Here is a 21,163-nt window from a genome sequence, read left to right on the forward strand (position 1 = left end):
ACTAATCTAAGAAATCAATATGTTGGGTATTATTCCAATTTGAGATTTTCTGAGAATCAAAATTATGTCAAATGCTTAAATTTCCATTTTTAGCCACCTGTGTAGAAAAATTCAAAATTGTTGTGAAATCACTGAGGTATTTGTCTTAACCACACAGTTTACTCCAGGTGAGAGGATTTGCATGTGAGGTGAAAGATATTACCTACAGCAGACTGAAAGTGAGGGGAAATCAATACAGTGAATAAAACTACTATTTATTGATCCTTCATTCAAGTCATACTGACATGCATGTTTAACTGTATAAATGTCCTTGATTTTGCAAAGGCCAAGTTAATCAATTGGACACTATAATTGATCCAATCAAGCTAAAAATTCTTTATGATTTTTTTTTTATTTAGCTTTTAACATTCATTTTCACAAAATTTTGGGTTACAAATTTTTCCCCTTTTCTCCCCTCCCCCCCCAAACGCCAAGCATTCTAATTGCCCCTATGACCAATCTGCTCTCTCTTCTATCATCCCTCTCTGCCCTTGTCTCTGTCTTCTCTTTTGTCCTGTAGGGCCAGATAGCTTTCTATACCCCTTTACCTGTATTTCTTATTTCCTAGTGGTAAGAACATTACAGTTGATCCTAACACTTTGAGTTCCAACTTCTTTAGCTCCCTCCCTCTCCACCCCTTCCCTTTGGAAGGCAAGCAATTCAATATAGGCCAAATCTGTGTAGTTTTGCAAATGACTTCCATAATAGTTGTGTTGTATAGGACTAACTATATTTCCCTCCATCCTATCCTGTCCCCCATTACTTCTATTCTCTTTTGATCCTATCCCTCCCCATGAGTGTTGACCTCAAATTGCACTCTCCTCCCCATGCCCTCCCTTCTATCATCCCCCCCCACTCTGCTTATCCCATTATCCTCCACTTTCCTGTATTGTAAGATAGGTTTTCATACCAAAATGAGTAGGCATTTTATTCTTTCCTTTAGTGGAATGTGATGAGAGTAGACTTCATGTTTTTCTCTCACCTCCCCTCTTTATCCCTCCACTAATGAGTCTTTTGCTTGCCTCTTTTATGAGAGATAATTTGCCCCATTCAATTCTCCCTTTCTCCTCCCAATATCTTTCTCTCTCACTGCTTGATTTCATTTTTTTTTTAAGATATGATCCCATCCTCTTCAATTCACTCTGTGCACTCTGTCTCTATGTGTGTGTGCGTGTGTGCATGTGTGTGTGTGTAATCCCACCCAGTACCCAGATACTGAAATGTTTCAAGAGTTACAAATATTGTCTTTCCATGTAGGAATGTAAACAGTTCAACTTTAGTAAGTCCCTTATGACTTCTCTTTGCTGTTCACCTTTTCATGGTTCTCTTCATTCTTGTGTTTGGAAGTCAAATTTTCTTTTCAGCTCTGGTCTTTTCATCAAGAATGCTTGAAAATCCTCTATTTCATTGAAAGACCAATTTTTCCCCTGAAGTATTATACTCAGTTTTGCTGGGTAGGTGATTCTTGGTTTTAGTCCTAGTTCCTTTGACTTCTGGAATATCTTATTCCATGCCCTTCGATCCCTTAATGTAGAAGCTGCTAGATCTTGTGTTATCCTGATTGTATTTCCACAATACTTGAATTGTTTCTTTCTAGCTGCTTGCAATATTTTCTCTTTCACCTGGGAGTTCTGGAATTTGGCCACAATGTTCCTAGGAGTTTCTCTTTTTGGATCTCTTTCAGGCGGTGTTCTGTGGATTCCTTGAATATTTATTTTGCCCTCTGGTTCTAGAATCTCAGGGCAGTTTTCCTTGATAATTTCATGAAAGATGATGTCTAGGCTCTTTTTCTGATCATGGCTTTCAGGTAGGCCCATAATTTTTAAATTGTCTCTCCTGGCTCTATTTTCCAGGTCAGTTGTTTTTCCAATGAGATATTTCACATTATCTTCCATTTTTTCATTCTTTTGGTTTTGTTTTGTGATTTCTTGGTTTCTCATAAAGTCATTAGCCTCCATCTGTTCCATTCTAATTTTGAAAGAACTATTTTCTTCAGTGAGCTTTTGAATCTCCTTTTCCATTTGGCTAATTCTGCTTTTGAAAGCATTCTTCTCCTCATTGGCTTTTTGAACCTCTTTTGCCAATTGAGTTAGGCTAGTTTTCAAGGTGTTATTTTCTTCAACATTTTTTTGGGTCTCCTTTAGCAGGGAGCTGATTTGCTGTTCATGCTTTGACTTCATGTCTCTCATTTCTCTTCCCAGTTTTTCCTCCACCTCTCTAACTTGATTTTCAAAATTCTTTTTGAGCTCTTCCATGGCCTGTGCCCATTGAGTGGGCTGGGACACAGAATCCTTGATTTCTGTGTCTTTGCCTGATGGTAAGCATTGTTCTTTCTCATCAGAAAGGAAGGGAGGAAATGCCTGTTCACCAAGAAAGTAACCTTCTATAGTCTTATTTCTTTTCCCTTTTCTGGGCATTTTCCCAGCCAGTGACTTGACCTCTGAATATTTTCCTCACACCCACCTCACCTCCTGATCCTCCCAGCCAGTGTTTGGGGTCTGAGATTCAAATGCTGCTTCCAGCCTCAGGGCTTTGGGCGGGGGCAGGGCTGCTATTCAGTGTGAGATTAAATTCAGATGCTCAGGTGAGGGCAGGGCTGCCTCTCAGGCTCAGTTCCCTCAGGGAGTTTATGCACAGACCTTCAACAATGGATCCAGGCTCCTGCCTGCTTGGAGAGCCCTGGTCTGCCGCTGCCCCTCAGCTTCTGTCTCCCGAGGGGGCCCGAGCCATGGGGGCACCCCACTCCCCCCTCGACCCGCCAAAGGGACTCTCTCACAGACCCCCGTCACCTGTGGGTGGAGGTACTTGTGCGGCCGCTGGAGATCCCGTCCCTGAAGCCCGCTCGGATCTGTTCCTCTCGGTGCCGCGGCCACGGCAGGGCTGTACTCAGCTCCCAGTCCCGGTGCCCAGTCCGCAGCACGAAGGACCTTTTACGAGAGGTTTGCAGGTCTCTCCGGAACAGAAATCTCCCTCGCTCCAATGTTCTGTGGCCTCTGGGTGCAGAATTCGCCGTGAGTTACTTCTTTGTAGTTGTTCTATGGGTTGTGGGTTCGGAGCTATGTGTATGTGCGTCTTTCTACTACGCCATCTTGGCTCCGCCCCCCCTCAAGCTAAAAATTCTTAAAGGACATATGATCCTGGTGATAGTGATGTCTGTTGACCAAAGATTAGACTACCAAAGTTCAGATATACTTAGTATCATACTGATAGCTACTAGTTTTGGGTTTTTGTTTGAGAATAAAACAATTCAACAAAAAGTCTTACTTAAAGGAATGAGAGGTCATAATCTGCATTATAGGAGGGAATATTAACAACAGTAAAAATATAGATTTTTTAAAAAATACTTTAATAGCATTGCTTAATCATAATACCACTTTTTATGGTGATGGGAATATAAGAAAAAATGAATCCACAATATGGATCAAGTGATTATCAAATTGCACAACATTTTCAATGTGACCTGGAATATTAATGTATAAATAATTCTACTCTGAAGGAGAAAAGAAAGTTTACCTGTAAAGAGGCAAATTTAAGATTGATATGAAGGAATAAAAACTTCCTAACAATTATACCTAGGTCAAACGACATTGAGAGTAGCATGATCCCTCTCTATGTAAGTCTTTAAGCAGAGGTTGGACAGTTATTTGCCAGTTCTCCCTCCACCAGAAGGAATTGCCTTCACATAAAGGTTAGAGCAGAATACTATTTACTTAAATTCTATGCTTCTATCACATGAACTATAGAGAATAACCACAAAGCTAAAATTGATAAGAAAATATATTTTCTTTTATCTTTAATAAGTTTTGAAGTCCTATATTTCTATATTGATGAGTACAGTATGCGATTTTTTCATTGTTCTTCATAGAAACTTATTTCTTTAATAATAGAACACTTGTAGACAAATTGAACGACATCTGAAAGAACCATCCTGCTACCATCATTATTTCCCTTTGAATAAGTAAATAAAGGATTTTATCTCTACTTTAGAGTTGATTTAATTAAGGCTTATCAAAATCATATAATTCTTTTAAGAATAAATAAGTAATGAATTATGGAGTTAGAACTTGAAATCAGTTTTCCTGAGTGAAGTACTTATTTTTTTCCACTGTTGCCTATGGGATAGGTGATTTTTACTAATTAAAAGGAACATTTACATAAAGAATCAAGTATGGTCCTCACCATTCCTCCTGGTATAAATTATTTCACAAAATGGGACCAGAAATCTCCAGCTGTTTATTCCTTTCCTAAGTAGTTTTTTCTCTGTACAAGACATCTACTCTTTCCAGTCCTAACACTCTAGTTATTTTAACAACTTTTATTGTTAAATAAAACTTTTATCAGAAAAATGAAAGGAGAGGGAAGGCATAAGAATAGAGAAATAAACATTACAAGATTTAAAGTGGTTTGATGAAAAACACTGCTTATTAGCTGTAGAAATAAGCCACAAGGTGGAATTCATTAAAAAAATATGAGGAGTGGAGCCACAATGGCTAAGTAGAATCAGGGACCTGCTATAGCTCTCCCCTCAAATCCTTCAAAATACCTGTAGAAATGAATCTAAACAAATTCTAGAGCAGCAAAAGCCACAAAATGATGGACTGAAGCAAATTTCCAGCCCAAGACAATCTTGAAGGTCAATAGAAAGGGTCTATCACACCAAGTTGGGAGCAGAGCACAGTTTGGTGTGGATTGCTCCAATGCAGATAGAGCTGGAACAGGCCTTGGGGGACTGAATCACTGGGGGCAGCTGAAGTTTTCAGACTTCTTAACCCACAAATATCAAAGACAGTTCTGCAGGTGAGTGGGAAAGGTCACTCACTTGACTGAGAGGGGAGTTTGGTAAAGTCCAAGCTCCAGGTCTTGCCCCACCCCAGGGTGGTGTCAACTACTGCTGAAGTGGAAGCTGTTTCAGGAGCCCTCCACGTAAGAAACTTCAAAAATCAAGTAATGGACTGGGAAAATAAGCCACTGGGGGAAAAAGAACAGACTATAGATTCTTACTTTCTTTATGAAGAGATATTTTCTTATGTCATTGGTGAAGAAGAAGATCAAAACATACAGCCAGAAAAAGACAACAAAGTCAAAGTTCCTGCATCTAAAGCCTCTAAGAAAAATATGAATTGGTCTCAGGTCATGGAAGAGCTCAAAAACGATTTTGAAAATCAAGTAAGAGACATAATCAAAAAATTGGGAAGAGAAATGAAAATGACACAAGACAATAATGATTTAAAAATTATTGGACTGAAAGTCAGGATCAAAAAAAGCCGAGGCATCATCTTTCAAGAAATTATCAAAGAAAACTGCCTTGATATTCTAGAACCAGAGGGTAAAATACAAATGGAAAGAATACTCTTGAAAGATCACAAAAGGAAAACCCCTAGGGATATTGTACCAAATTCCAAAGTTCTCAAGTCAAGGAGAAAATATTACAAGCAGCCAGAAAGAAACAATTCAAGTATTGTGGAAATTCATTCAGAATCACATAGGACTTAGCAGCTTCCACACTAAGGGATCTGAGTACTTGGAATACAATATTCCAGAGGTTAGAGTATCTAGGATTAAGATCAAGAATCACCTACCCAGCAAAACTGAGTATAATACCTCATGAGAGAAAATGCAACTTCAGTGAAATAGAGAACTTTCAAGCATTTTTGTTAAAAAGACCAGAGCTGAATAGAAAATTTGACTTTCAAATACAAGAATCAAAAGAAGCATGAAAAAGCAAACTGGAAAGAGAAACCATAAGGAACTTATTAAAGTTGAACTGTTTACATTCCTACATTGAAAGATGATATATGTAACCCATGAGACCTTTCTCAGTACTAGGATAGTTGGAGGGAATATATATATATATATATATATATATATATATATATGTATATATATGTATATATATGTATATATATGTATATATGTATGTAAGTATATGTATATATATGTGAAAGAATATGTGTGTACATACATATAAACACATATATACAAATAGATACATACATGTATATGTAATGGAGAGACAGAGAGACAGTAACAGAGACAGAGAGAGATGGAGGGGCACAGGGTGAGCTGAATATGATGGGATGACATCAAAAAAGAAAATTAAAGTTTGAGAGGAATGTACTAGGAGAAATAGAAAGGGAGAGGTAGAATGTAGCAAAGCATCTCACATAAAAAAGACAAGAAAAAGTTTTTACAATAGAGGGGAAGAAAGAGGTGAGAGGAAATAAGTAAGCCTTCTTTTCATTGAATTTAGCTTCAGGAGGGAATAACATACTCAATTGGGTATGGAAGTATATCTTACCCTACAGGAAAGCAGGGGCAAAGGAGATCAGAGAGGAGAGATGATAGAAGTGATGGTAGATTGGGGGAAGAATTATTCAGAAGCAAACACTTTAGTAGAGGGGCAGGTCAAAGGAGAGAATTAAATAAATGGAGGGTGGGACAGGATAGAAGGAAATGTAGTTAGTCTTTCACAACATCAATGTTTTTGGAGTTGTTTTGTATGACCACGCATGTAGGAAGTTTTTCAAATTCCTTGCCTTCTCAATGTGGGTGGGTGGGGAGGAGGGAAGGGAGAGAATGTGGAACTCAAAGCTTTAAAAATGAATGTTAGGGGTTGTTTTTATAAGCAACTAAAATATAAGATATATAAGCAATGGGATATAGAAATCTATCTTACCCTACTGGAAAACAGAAGGGAATGAGGATGGGGGTGGGGGGTGGCGTGTAACACAAGCAAGGGTAGATTGGAGGAAAGGGCAATTAGAATACACGATGTCCTGGGGTGGGGGTAGGTGGAAGATGAGAAAATTTGAAATTCAAAATTTTGTGGAAGTGAATACTGAGAGCTGAAAATACAAGAATTTATATGAAAAAAATAAAATATATAGAAAGCATTATGAAATGCAAGATGAATAATTTTGATTACATTAAACTGAGAAGTTTTTGCACAACCAAACCCAATGCAACCAAAATTCGGAGGGATGTAGTCAATTGGGAAAGAGTTTTTACGGCTAAGCTCGGGGATAAAGGCCTCATATCAAGAATATATAGAGAACTGACTCAAATGTATAAACATACATGTCATTTCCTCAATTGATAAATGGTCAAAGGATATGAACTGGCAATTTTTGAAGGAAGAAATTAAAGATATTTATAATCATATGAAAAATGCTCTAAATCACTTTTGATTAGAGAGATGCAAATCAAAACAACTCTGAGGTACGACATCACACCTATAAGATTGGCAAACATGACAGAATAAGAAAATGATAAATGCTGGAGAGGATGTGGGAGAGTTGGAACACTAATTCATTGCTGATGGAGCTGTGAGCTCATCCAACCATTCTGGAGAGCGATTTAGAACTATGACCAAAGGGCTACAAATATGTGCATACCCTTTGACCCAGCAATATCACTACTAGGACTGTATCCCCAAGAGATCATAAAAGTGGGAAAGGGTCCCACATGTACAAAAATATTTATAGAAGCACTCTTTGTAGTTGCCAAAAACTGGAAGTCAAGGCGATGACCATCAATTGGGGAATGGCTGAATAAATTATGGTATATGAATGTAATGGAGTACTATTGTGCCATAAGAAATGATGAAAAGAAGACTTCAGAGAGGCCTGGAAGGACTTGTATGATCTGATGCTGAGTCAAAGGAGCAGAACCAGGAGAACTTTGTGCACAGCAACGACTACAGTGTGGGAGAGTTTTTTCTGGTAGAATTGGAATTTTGTAATAACGCAAGAACTTATCAAAAAAAAAATTCCAATGGTGGTATTCTAAGGCAAAATGCCTTCCACACTCAGAGAAAGAAATATGGAAGTCATTCGCAGAATGTAGCGGATCATATTTGTGTGTATGTGTGTGTGTGTGTGTGTGTGTGTGTGTGTTTTGGGGTATCATGCTTTGATTTGTTATATGATTTCTTCCATTTATTTTAGTTCGACTACATAGCATGTCTATAGTGAAAATGTACTCAATAGGAAAGTATATATAGAACTTATACAGAATTGTATGCTGTAGTGGGGAGGGATGGGGGTAGTGGGGAGTAGGTGTGGGGGGGATAAAATCTTAATTTTATGGCAGTGATTGTAAAACATTAAAAAATAATATTAAAATAAAATTTAAAAAAAAGAAAGAATAAAGGAAAAATAAAATATTTTTTTTAAAAAGGAAAAAACATATGTTTCTCAGTTCATCAGCAAGGAATTGTTCAATGAGTGCTCAGTCCTAGGATCACACAAATGTTTGGTGAGCCTGCTTCTGGATTTATTGTTGGATTATGGTTATTATTCCATTCTGCTATCCGTCTCTGTTTCATGGGAGATTTCATTCCATTCACATTCACAGTTATGATTACTATCAGTGTCTTTCCCTCCATCCTCTTTCCCCCCATTTATGTTTTTACTTTTCCCTTCCCCTTCACAGTAGTTTTAATTTTTGACCACTGGCTCCCTCAATCTTTCCTCGCTTCTTTCAGCCCATCTCCCTTTTACTCCCCTTTTCCCTTACTATTTCTTCCCTCCCTTTTAGCCTCCCCTCGCTTTTCTCTCCCCAGTTCTTTCCTATGGCTATAGAGCTAGTTAGATCTCTATACTTAACTGAGTTTGTTGTTCCCTCCTTGAAGTGGATTAAGGGTAGGCAGATGAGAACACATTGATCGGTTATTCTTTATTTGGAAGCAATTTAAAAAATAACTGCCCCAAACCACTTAGGAATACCACCTAAAAACTGAGGGGATGATTTAGTTTTGTACTGGGAAACCACATACTAGTGAGAATAGAGGTTAAATTTGATGAAATGAGTGCCCAGAGTTCATATGGGCTACAGTTCAGTGCTTAAAAATGTTTTCTTATTTCTTATAATCCCCACCATTGTTGATACCTTGTCTATCTAAACAGATCAAAACCCCTTATACTAAATAACTGTGGCATGGCCACAGACATCGATTTTGATCCATTCAGTCTTGTGATAATTGTCTTCTCCCAAACATATTGAGGCAAGTTTTTGACTGGCATACATATACTGTCACCAGATGCAGACTCAAAGATTTTCAACTTGGTAAAACTTAAGTGGTATAGCTGTCAGGAACAGTTCCCTACAATAGATTATTTAAAAAGAATATAAGTTCCTTGAAGGTAGGATTGTTCAATGATTAACATCCTATCCCCATTATCCTAGCACATAAGGCACTTATTAATTGCTTATTAAATTGAATATTTTTCCAGAATAAGATTTTAGTGGAGGAAGTACATGATAAAGCAATTTAATCTGTGTTACTGTGAATAATATTTAGCTTCAATCTCACCTTTTAAGTTCAGCCAGGTATGTGGAATTGCCATCACTCTCATTGTATCTTATTCCACTTCCTTTCAAGACTTCGTCTTCTAAATAAGTAAAAAAATGCTTCTTCTATTTTATTCCCTTCCCTGCCCAGAATATTGATATTGCCTTCACTGTTTCCTTTCAATGTACAAAATTTAGATCAATATTTTCTTCCAATTGTTGTTTTTTTTTCAGAGAAGGTGAAGAAAAACAACTTTACCATTGTATGTAAACTAAAAATTAGATCAGACAAAGTTGTTTTTAAGAATAATGTTCTTTTTATTACTATATTATGTAGCCTGAAGAGTTGGTTTCCATTGCTAATCTCTAAAGCTGCAGACAAAAGCTGTTCAATAAATTCACTAGTCTTATAGTGAAGAAAATTTTAGTCAAATAAAATGAGCAATCTTTTTGACAAGGTCTTTGGACTATTTTAATGTATTTAAAACATTTACATATTTAAATTCATATCAAGGTCTCTAAAATTACATTTTATATGCATTTAGCTTCTAGATGTGCGTAGATGTATATATAATTGATTCCTTCTAAGGTACCACATAAAGCTCAGATTCGTGCATTCTATTAATTAATAATATTTTTATATGTTCTTAGGATGACAAGACTATATGATATCTTGAAAGTCATCTAGAATCACTTCCTAATTATTGCAGAAGAGCAAATTGGGCCCCAGAGTAGTGAAGTGATTTTTCACACAGGTTAGAGTGGCAAGGCAGGGTTTTGAAATTATGTCACCTTATTCTAACTCTATCATGCAATTAGTTAGCAGTAGTTCCAGGTTTAGCTGGCAACTCTCCTAAGATTGTTAACCTATTTTGAAGATAGCATGGCACATCTCTGGAGTCCAGAATGCCAGTCTAAGTAAGGAAAACTCTATCCAAGTCTGTGGAATTCAATTGTTTCCTCTTAAAGTACTGTAAAGTATAGAGACTCACACATAAAACAGATTGTAAAAAATAATGTATTTTCTGAAATTGATTATTCTGTGACTTAGCTTTGGGAATATAAATGCATGGCAGGCAGAAATGTACTTACATAGACTATTTCAATTCTTGCTTTTCTTGTCAATTCTAAAAAGAAATATTTTGCTGTCATATGGTGAGATACCCAAACACATGGATTTCAGTCTTTTAATTTCATGACTTTTAGAGAAGTCATGTCACAGACAAAAATATTGTTTGGGTTGAATGTTAGAAAATATCAAATAAAATGACACATCCAATTCTCTACATCTGTTAGTAAAACAGTTGTGACTAGAGGAATAAACTTTAACTATGACAGATCTTAGCTGTTTTCAATGCTAAAAGTTTATAGAATTCTAAATCTAATAAAAAAAATCTAAAGAAACCAAGAAAGAAGCGTTTTCAATATTGTAGAGCTTAATTCACATCAATCAAGACGAATTCAGTCACACCAAATTTCATTCTTCCAAATTCACGTAATGTGCATTACTTCTGTATCTTATCAAAACACATTCTCCAAATAGTTTATGACAACCCTTACCTTATTCACATAGATTTTCCCACTTTGTGAATTCCCTCTCAAACCATTATCAGTTTTAAATAACTTTGACTGTCATCATGACATTTTTTCCCCAGAAAGTACCTCATTCTCCAGATTTGACAAGGTCTTTTGACTATTTTAATGTATGTAGTTGCAGAAAGGCTAAGAAGGATAGGAGCATAGATTTGTGATTCAGTGATTAAATATTGGTATGTGAATTTAGATTGCTTTGACTATGGGTTAATCATTGTTTATATAAACAAATGCATTATCATGCAGACCCCATTCCTATGTCCCTGTTATATGTTTAGTTGTTTTCAATCTTGTCTGACTCTTCAAGATCTTTTATGGGGACTTTTGTGCAAAGATACTGGAGGGGTTTCCAATTTTCTTCTTGTAGTGCCAGTGGGATATTCTCAGCACCTATGGTGGCTGGTGAATATGCAAACACAATTCTGAGTCCTGAAATACAACAGTCTCTCCACATGGAAGACAGAACCAAAACATTTATTCAGATACCAGAAAGCCAAATTTAAACACCATAAGACAAATCCATCACAGGCACAAAAATCTCTAAGCCATAGTAATGCAAAAGACACCACCATCCCCAAGCCTTCCTCTTCTTAGGCTTCCCACAAACCAGCTCCCTTAAACAAATCACAAACAGGCTTCCCTTAAACAAAATGCCCTTCTCACACTCACAGTTCTGTGTCCTTCAGTTCTGACTGCTCTCTCACTAATTTCCTCTCAGCTCTGCTCTAGCTTTGCCTTTTCCTGTTCTGCCCTTCCTGTTCCACCCTTTCTGCAAGCTCCTCTCACCACACGTGATTTAGGCTTTCATGTGATTTAAGCAGGTTAATATAATGAATGGGAAAGATCTTCCCATTTAAATTACCATTGCACTTCCCCAGCTTATTTTCCAGATGAAGAAACTGAGGCAAACAGAATTAAGTAACTTGCCCAGGATCACAAAACTAACAAGTGTTTAAAGTCAGATTTGATCTCAGGTCTTCTTGACTCTAGGCCCAATGTTCTATCTGCTACACCAACTAGTATCTCCTGATGGATCTAACCAATTTTCTTGAGGTTTCTATCCATTCTTATAGTAAAAGTAAATTGAATCATATCAGTCAGATACCTCTTAGTTAATGAGGAATACTTAAATATTTCAGACAAAATTTGAGAATTTCAAGATTTTTACAACTCATAGTATAATTGAAAACTAAAAATAGTAGCTTAAAATTTAAAAAGCATATATTAGTATATATGATACTCACAACTACCTAGTGAGATAGTAACTTACAGTATTATTATCCCCACTTTAAAGGTAAGGAAACTGAGATCATACTGTGATCATACTGTTTGTAAATAGCAGAGATAGGATTTGAAGTTTTCTCCAATAATTTTTGGTTGTACATTCCTATCAGTTAAAAACAAATCATATGATCTCCAATATGGTGGGGAGAAATGTCCCAATAGAAGAAATACATCGTTGGTTGTACTTACTAAATCATAGTACTTATTATTCAATTCTTATCTAGTAATAATGGAAAATTGTTGTTATTTTTGTTAAAATTTGGCTGATAAATTTTAACTTTCTTGAGTTCATTTAGTTATTCATGTAATCTAATCTGGAAATTATGTAACATAAATCTGTAGTAAATCCAATGATGTATTTGATTTCATTCATCTCTATTCAGCAATATGTGAGTAGGAATGAAGGAGGTATAAGACAAGAATAATCTAAGTTGGATGGGGTAGGTATGACCAGTGACGCAAAAATTGGGCAAGGAATTTGAGAGTAGAGGATAGTACACTGAAACAGATTCATCAAGATGTAGAGATAGGGAAGGAAGGACAGTGTAAGTAGAACTGGGTTGATATCTTACAGAAGATATCAATGGGTAAAGTGACTGAAGCTCATGGTGAGAGCAAAGGAAAGGATTTGAGTTATAAGGAGTAGAAAAAGATGGAATGCTTAGTAACCCAAATCCATGTGCTTGAGGTAGATTTGTGTTTGAATTCATAGTGATTCTGTAGTTTTGAAAGTTATTTACAAAATGGTTCACTTGTATGTCCACAGTAAGACGAAAATTCTTTAAGAATGAATTTGATGTTTAACACGCAGTTCTGTACTAAGAAAGGTCCCTCTCTCCTGTGAATCTCCTATTCCACAAACAATGGGACACAAGGTAATATAAGGCTAAGGCTGACAGCAAGGGCTCATCAGAAATAATGAAACATTCAGCAAACATATTCTTTAACGAAAAAAAAGAAAATCACAAATGGACATAAGACTGAGGTATAGTAAGGCCTGCCCATTGCTTTTGGGTTTTTCCTCTCTACTACTTCCTGCTTCTGGGTGAACTCACATACTCACAAAAACATATACAATCACATCAACCTCCTACTTTATTCTTTGAGATGCCAGTCATCTCCCATGGTATACAAAGGGAAACTACAGACATTGCTAATCTGGTCTCATATGGCTGCTGTGTGGGATAACTACTATCTCCCCTTTTCTCCTGGTTCTCCTCTAGAAGCCCACATAACATAGCTATTCATGAAAGTCTCCACCACCTGCTCTCTACTCCTTTTTGAGTGCTGTTCTCACATGAGTTTCCTTTCTTCTCAAAGGTAAAAAAAAATTATAAATGCCAGAGGGTTTTGTAGTCAGTCTTTTGTTAGGGGCTTCTTATATGTAACAAACTGTGGTCAGAAAGAGAAAATTTGGTGTTTTCGAATATCAAATTGGAACACTTATGTGTGATGACTAAATTAAGGGTATGATCATCTGTGTTAATAGATACAGTAAAGTGAAGAAAAAAGGTAATGAGAATTGAATAGATTGAGGAACTAGGAGATTATAATATTTGAGGGAGCATCAACATATATAGTATACATCCCCTAGAATGAAGGAAAGAGCTGTGAAGGAAAGAAAGCTATATGTGATGAGAAGAAACTAAATTCACTGAGGAAGGAAGAAGAATGTCCTGGGCAGGGGATCAATTGATAAAACCAATAAGCCTAAATAAGGTGATAATTTTTGGTAATGTGAACATGTAATGAATTTGCTGAGTTACGGTGTCTGGAGTGTCATAGAAGAAATGTCTGGAAGAGGCAATGAGAAGGGAAAAGTATTCCAACTCTCCCAACATGACCAGTGAGTCAGGGAATATGACTGAAACTACAACTAGTACCAGATGCAGGGGAATCCAAAGGGAACCTGATTTCAATGAGTGCAAGAAAATAGGAATGAGAAAGAAAAAGTTTTAAAATAAAAGCAAGTTGAGACCAATAAAGGTATTGTTGTAGAAGGAAGCAGTACACATTACGTCTCACTACAACAACTCAAGAGAGATGGAGAAGAGTATCAGACTGAGTAAATATTGGGAAAACTAAAGAAAACCCACAGTAGTTAATTTTTTTCGTGTCCAAGAAGAAGAGTTCAGGTGGACCTATAGTTCTATTCTTTATAACACTGAGTGGAATCTCAGATGCAACTTTTATCCCCATTCTTTTATACTGCACAGTAAGGTCTTATATGATGATTATGGACAAAAGGTGAGCTGGCATACCCCAATCTCATACATGTATCTTGTAGTCAGTCAAGTAGCAAGTGACTAGGATAGGAAATGCAGGACCCAGAATCCACCACCATCTAAGTAATACTGAACCGGGATAACCTTCTACCTAGCTAATAATGTATGAGGCTTACTCTTTCTAACTGGAGTTTCAACAAGGGACAAAGTTTCAGTTGTATTGTCCATATCCAAACCCAAGAAAAGAGCATGGGATGCTCACTCCAAGAGGGTAGCAATCATTTTGGAAACCACTGCATTCCATCACACTACACTGGAACAAGAATATGGAAGAGATCTTAAAGATGATATAATCTGCCTAATTTTAAAGATAAAGAAATTAATATCCTTAGAAATTGTGAATTTTATAACAAAAAACAATTAAGGAGAGAGATAGAATGGGAGCCATATTCAGAGTGCCGTGATTTCTTCACTACACCACAAGGTTTTTCTAAAAATGCCCCCCCAAACCTCTTTTTTGTAAGGAAATATATAGGGAATAATTCATCTGCAAATAAAAGGATAGGGAACTGTGTGTTCTTTACAGTTCAAGTCCTCTTTGAATGTATGTGGTTGTTACTAGAAGTTACACTGAGCACCTAAAATTCCATGTGCTTCGCAGGGTTACCTATATGGTCTATACAATCATTTTTCTACATACTGTAACATATAGATAGTTGCAAACATGCAAGTGGAAGCCAGATGATCTATTAAACTCTTGTTAAGATTGAGTCTTCTAATCCTCACAAATTCAGTAGTACATAAGATGTTTTTTATTCATATTATTTATGAGACCAGTCATGATTCCAATCCAAGACTTTCTTATAAACCTCAATATTAAGGGTACTAGGTAGATAGGACTAGCATCAGAGGTTATGTTTCCCTTTAAGTGCAAAAATAAATTCTGACTTCTTTTTTATTTGCGTCATGTAGGAGAAAAGCTCACAAACTTTGTGGCATACAACTTTGTGTCCTATTTTCAATGTGGGAAGGAAGGTCGATCACTTTATATTCATAACCTCTAGAGGGCACGGAGGTAATTATAGGTGGAAAGAAGAATGAGAGCTCTGAGGCTCCATAGCTCTGTATTGGAAAAATTGACCTTTTAAATTGCTACCACTGGGATATTTAGCCTAATTCTCTAATGCTAGATTCAAAGGGCATAAAGATGTACCTTCTGGCACCAGCATAAAAGAAAAGCATATCTGTGTGGTGCTTCTGTAAGGTCCTGAGAGAAGTCCAATTTTCCCACCCCTTTGCAAATTCCAAGATTTCCTCAAAACAATTTTGGACAAGCCTTATTTATAGACATTGCCTCAGAGTAATGCTAAGTATATAAAACTTGCAAAACCTTTGGAAAATACGAAAATTATACAAAAGTTAGAAATGTCTGGGTATTATTGAATGCCATAGAATCATAGAAAATTAAGATTTGAATTAAATGAGGAGTCAGCTAGCCCCATATTTGCTTTAAGCATGAATCTACTTTATATCACATCCAATGAGGAGATCACTAGACTCTGTTAAAGATTTTTAGTAGGAAAATCCTACTTTCTGCGGCAGACCATAATATTTTCATGGTTAAGAAATTGTTTCTTAAATGTGTGTTGCCTCTCCTATTGTAATAAAGGTTCCTTAAGAACAGACTGTCTTATTTTGCTTAATAAGTACTTAACATATAGTAAGTTCTTAATAAATGTGATATTAATTCATTCAGTGATTTAACCTGGCTTACATGTGTGCTTGCATCATGTTCTTGTCAGTGTTGTCTCTGTATTCCAGCAGATTAAATTTAGTTCTTTTCAAATATTGGAAGTTAGCAATCATGGTCACTTCACCTCATCCCCTGTACTTTTTAAAACCAAATTGTCAATTGAGTCATAGTATCATAGATTCAGAACATAAAGATATATTGGAGATGATCATTGAAATGAATTGATTTAGAGACAGAAAAATTAGTGAGTGTGGTTTTAAATACTGGCTCTGCTCCTTCATTGTATGAGCATGGGCATCTCAACTCCTCTGTAAAATGAGATGGCTATGCACTATGATCTTTTCCAGCACTAAATCTGTATACTTATGACCTATTCTAACCCCCTCCCTTTTTATAGATGGGGAAATTTAAGCCTACAGAATTTAAACAATATGTCCACGTTCATACAGGTAGCAAGAGATGGTGCTTGGAGCCAATCACAGGTATTCTAATTCCAAGCCAAGGCTCTTTCTGCCATACTCCGCTATTAACAACTAACTGTCACTTGACTTTAAGTTGTTTTCTTGCTACCTCGGCTTTCTAAATCTGGAGAAGTTTTAACTTGTGTGCCTCAAAAAATTCCTTTACAGATGAAAAAAAAAACAATTAAATTGATATCTAGAGGAGACCTTAGTAGTTCTCTGATGCAATCTCCACATTTTATAGTTGAGGAAACTGAGGTTCATAAGTTCATAAGTTAATTGGTCAAGATCATACATGTAGAAAAAACTGAATCCAGGACTGTTGGCACTAAAAATCCAGCACTCTTTCCTCTGAGTCAAACAGTGTCTAAGATGTTGTCCACTGAATCAGAAGGGGGAAAACAATGCTTCAGTCTTGATTTTTCTCCCTCTCTCTTGTCCTTGTCCTCATCCTCTGCCTCCCTTTTTCTTCCCTTTCTTTAAATTATAGGGATTATATTGCCATTATACAGACTGGTGGATGTTTTTACATTATGGATTAGGAGCATTTTACTTCCCAGGACTGCAAAAACTGAAGGTAAAAACTATGTAATTATTCCATTTAATTATCGAGGTATTATTGATTATTATTATATGATAATTATTGAATCATAGACAATTATTGAAGAAAATTAGACTATACTAAAGAGAGTATAATGTGAATATTGACTGAAAAATGCCTCGTCACCTTAATTTATTTCTTAAAGAAAGTCAGACTAGAGGAGTTTATTAAAGGCAAAGCTCAAATATTTTAAGTGTCATTTTTATTTATACAATCCATATCGTATTCATTTCCAAATATATCCCTTCTTCCTTCCTTACTCAACAAGCCATCCTTTTTAACAAAGATTTTTTGAAAAAGAAAAAAAAGAAAACTCCACAAAACTACTTAATGTCAAAAATATAAGACTATATACCACCCTCCAACATCCCCAACCCAGAGAAGAAGATAAAAATGTTACATTTTCTCCATTATTTTCTTGGAATAAGTTTGCATCTCAAAATTAAAAGTGTCCATTTTTATTTATATGTATATATTTACAGGTGTTTTTGCCATAATTTTCTTGGTTCTGTTTACCTAACTGAAACAATTCATATAACTTCTAATATTTCTTTGAATTCTTCATCAATCATTTCTTGTACTGCACTAATATTTCTTCTATTCATGGAACACAATTTATATAGTCATCCCCCAGTTGAGGATATTTCTTTTATAGCTCTTTGATACCTTTACCAAAATACTGTATGAATAGTTTGGTGTTTATACAACCTTTCTTATATCTTTGACCTTCTTGTATTATGTGCCTAATGGCAAGTTGCTTTAACCACTGTGTTCACCTTATTCCTATTTACTTTCCAGAGTGGGTAGACTTCTAAGCAGAAATTAATGTGTGCTCCCTCCATCACTGATTATTTTCATTTTGAATTTTCTTTACCAGCTTACTGGGAGTGAGTTGTAAAAATTCAGAGTGATTTTTATGTGCATTTCTTTTATAACAGTTATAGGGTACAAGCTTTCATAGCCATCATAATCATCATCATCATAAACGTCATAGTATTACTTTAGTGCTTACTGTATCTGTACACTTTACAAAAATGTTCTCATCCTCACAACAACCCTGGGATGTAGTTGCTATTATTATACCTATTTTTCAAATGAGGAAACTAAAGCAAACAGTAATCAAGTGACTTGATCAGGATCAAGCCACTAGTAAGTGTCTGAGGTCAGATTTGAATTCAGATCTTCATCAACCCCAGGCCTGAAGTTCTATCCACTCCATTATCTTTAATGTCTGAATAATTTATAAATCTTATCCTGAGATCCATTTGTTCAAGGAATATGTGTGAGTCTTAAAACTAAACAATGTCACATTATCCCTTAAAGCTCATATTCTATAGTTGTAGAAGATAAGAACAGAAGTCCATGTATCAAATAATTCAAATAATAAAATTATTCATTTATCAAGGCATAACAGAATAAGAATATTATTAGACTGAACATCTTAGGAAAGATTTTTATTGCATGTGCAATGTAGTAAAACATAATATCATGTATGAAACTGACAATTCTGTACTTATCAAAAATGGTTCGTGGAGTACATACTTAGACTTGATGCTGTATCTGAAATAAGCAGATATTCCTTATGATAGATGAAAAATAAGTTAAGCACTTTTGAATTTCCCATATAAAGAGTCTCTATCTAAACACTACATTTAAGGGGTAACTTGGCTTGACCAGCAGGCTGTATAACTATGCTTTTCTTTCAAGTTATGATACTGTTAATGAGGATAATTTTCTATGTGAAGATTGAAACCATTATGCTCAGAAAGAACGAGATGAGAGCTATGCAATTTCTTTCCCCTTATCTTAACATAGTAGAAAGATCTGTTTACTGCAAGTACCTCCATGACAGATCTCCGTTCTCCACTGTTATCCATGCTTTCTAATACATAATTAATTACATATTTTCACAAAACTTGCAATTCATGTTATTTTAGTTCCTTTTAAAAGCATTGTATATGTAGAAATTTGAAATGCTGGTATTTATTTTTGGCAGATGAGATGTACTGATTCACAATGCAATTATGATACTAATTAACTTTAATGTCGTTGTATTCCAGCAGCAAAATCTATTTCTCTTATAATACTGACATTTATATTGATGACTGACTCTAGAATTAATTACAGTTAAGCCGTTAATAGAACATCAACTCTACATTGTCTATCTAGATAAGTTTAATTGTTCAAGTCTTTGTCAGTTCAACTAGTTATAGATTGAAGAGAATTATTTGATGATTGCTGAACAGATAATCCAGTTCCATCAATAAAATAGAATCTAAGCTATAGATGGCTTGAATTTTTCAGTTTTCTTCACAACCATTCCCAGATTTACTATGTTATTTGATGAAAGATGCCTAGAACAACTATTATGATCGCGAAAACAAATTAAAACAAATTTGTCATTATCAAAGATAATTTAGTAATACTGTGCACAGGTATTGTGGCTAAAGCTCAGACTCCAGATAATATCAGCATCTTCATGATAGTGTTAACTTTTTCAAAGAACGAGTATTTAATATGTTTATCACCATAATCATTTTTAAAAGTTCTCACATTACTAGTTACCTAAGCATATAAGCATATCTTCTATATTATTTTATTTTTGTCAGAAACTTAAAGCTGGTGACAGTATCAGACAATGTCACTTGATTTAATTATTTTGTCACAGTATTAAGAATAGGATAAAATAAAATCATGCTCTTATAGGTTGATGATGATGATGATGATGACGACGATGACAAGGACATCCAGTGTTTTAAAGACAATTCATTTCCTGGTCAAATTTGTTTCCCCTGTTAAAAAATCAAATGCCTTTGTCTTTGCAACCACAATTAGTCATTCTTTCAAAATTAGTTTCTCAGTAGATGACAAACTATTCATTCTTGTTTATTAAACCTGAAAGATTTTTATTTATAATATTTATCCATATGATAAATCTTTTATTTGGTAATTATACAGGAAAACTAGTCTTATATTCTCCTTTAATTGATTCATCTTGAAGGCCATAGTAACCTCAATTATTTACCATAACAACAGAGAAAAATATGTTTATAAAATAAATTGGTAGTAACTGACTTCCTAACCCAACATAGGCAGAATAATGAATTACCATTATTCACATTTCTTTCTTGAAAACAGAAAGCAAAGGCTTTTTATTGTTGCAAACTTTCCATAGGTCACCTGAAATTGTAAGTCAAAGTAAAGATACTCATTTTCAAATAGTCTTCTCCATTAAAAAAATCTTCATTTTGGTGATTTTCCCCCAAAATATCACATCTAATTAGGAAATTATTTGATATTCCCAGATGAAAAATGGCACTTCATTAAAAAATGAAAATATACATTATAAAAGAAAGGTTTTTTTTTACATGATAGCATTCTGAAATGTTAGATGATTGGAAATTTCAATAAAAACAATTTATTTATCTTAACTCTTAAACCTAATAATGGAAAAAAAAGATACATATATATAATCATATATATAATCATATATATCTATATATGATTTAAGTTTTCTATAATTGTGACTTCTGATAACATTTACCAGGTAATGGAATGAGTATCAGTTTTAAATGATATAAATCCAAAAATGTATTTTTACGTTTTCATCATAATATTTTTAGCTGTTAAAACTCAGACTGTGACAATAACTGAAACATTTTAAAGTGACATCAAAATCATTTTTAATCAGCTATTCTGTCCTCAGCATTAAGCCAGAAATGACATACAGGTAAGTTATTTTCTTAAAGAAAAAAATGAATTTCATATTGGTCAAAACAATATAACAAGAGGACAACTTAAATAATCCTGGATTTAATAGAGATAAAAAAAAAATTTGTTAAAGAATTTTAGTGAGATGGAAAGGTTTTGCATATGCCAAAAGCATAGCCATTTTGACATATGTGTGCATGTATGT

Source organism: Notamacropus eugenii, chromosome 2, assembly GCF_028372415.1.
Source record: "Notamacropus eugenii isolate mMacEug1 chromosome 2, mMacEug1.pri_v2, whole genome shotgun sequence".
Taxonomy (NCBI): Eukaryota; Metazoa; Chordata; class Mammalia; order Diprotodontia; family Macropodidae; genus Notamacropus; species Notamacropus eugenii.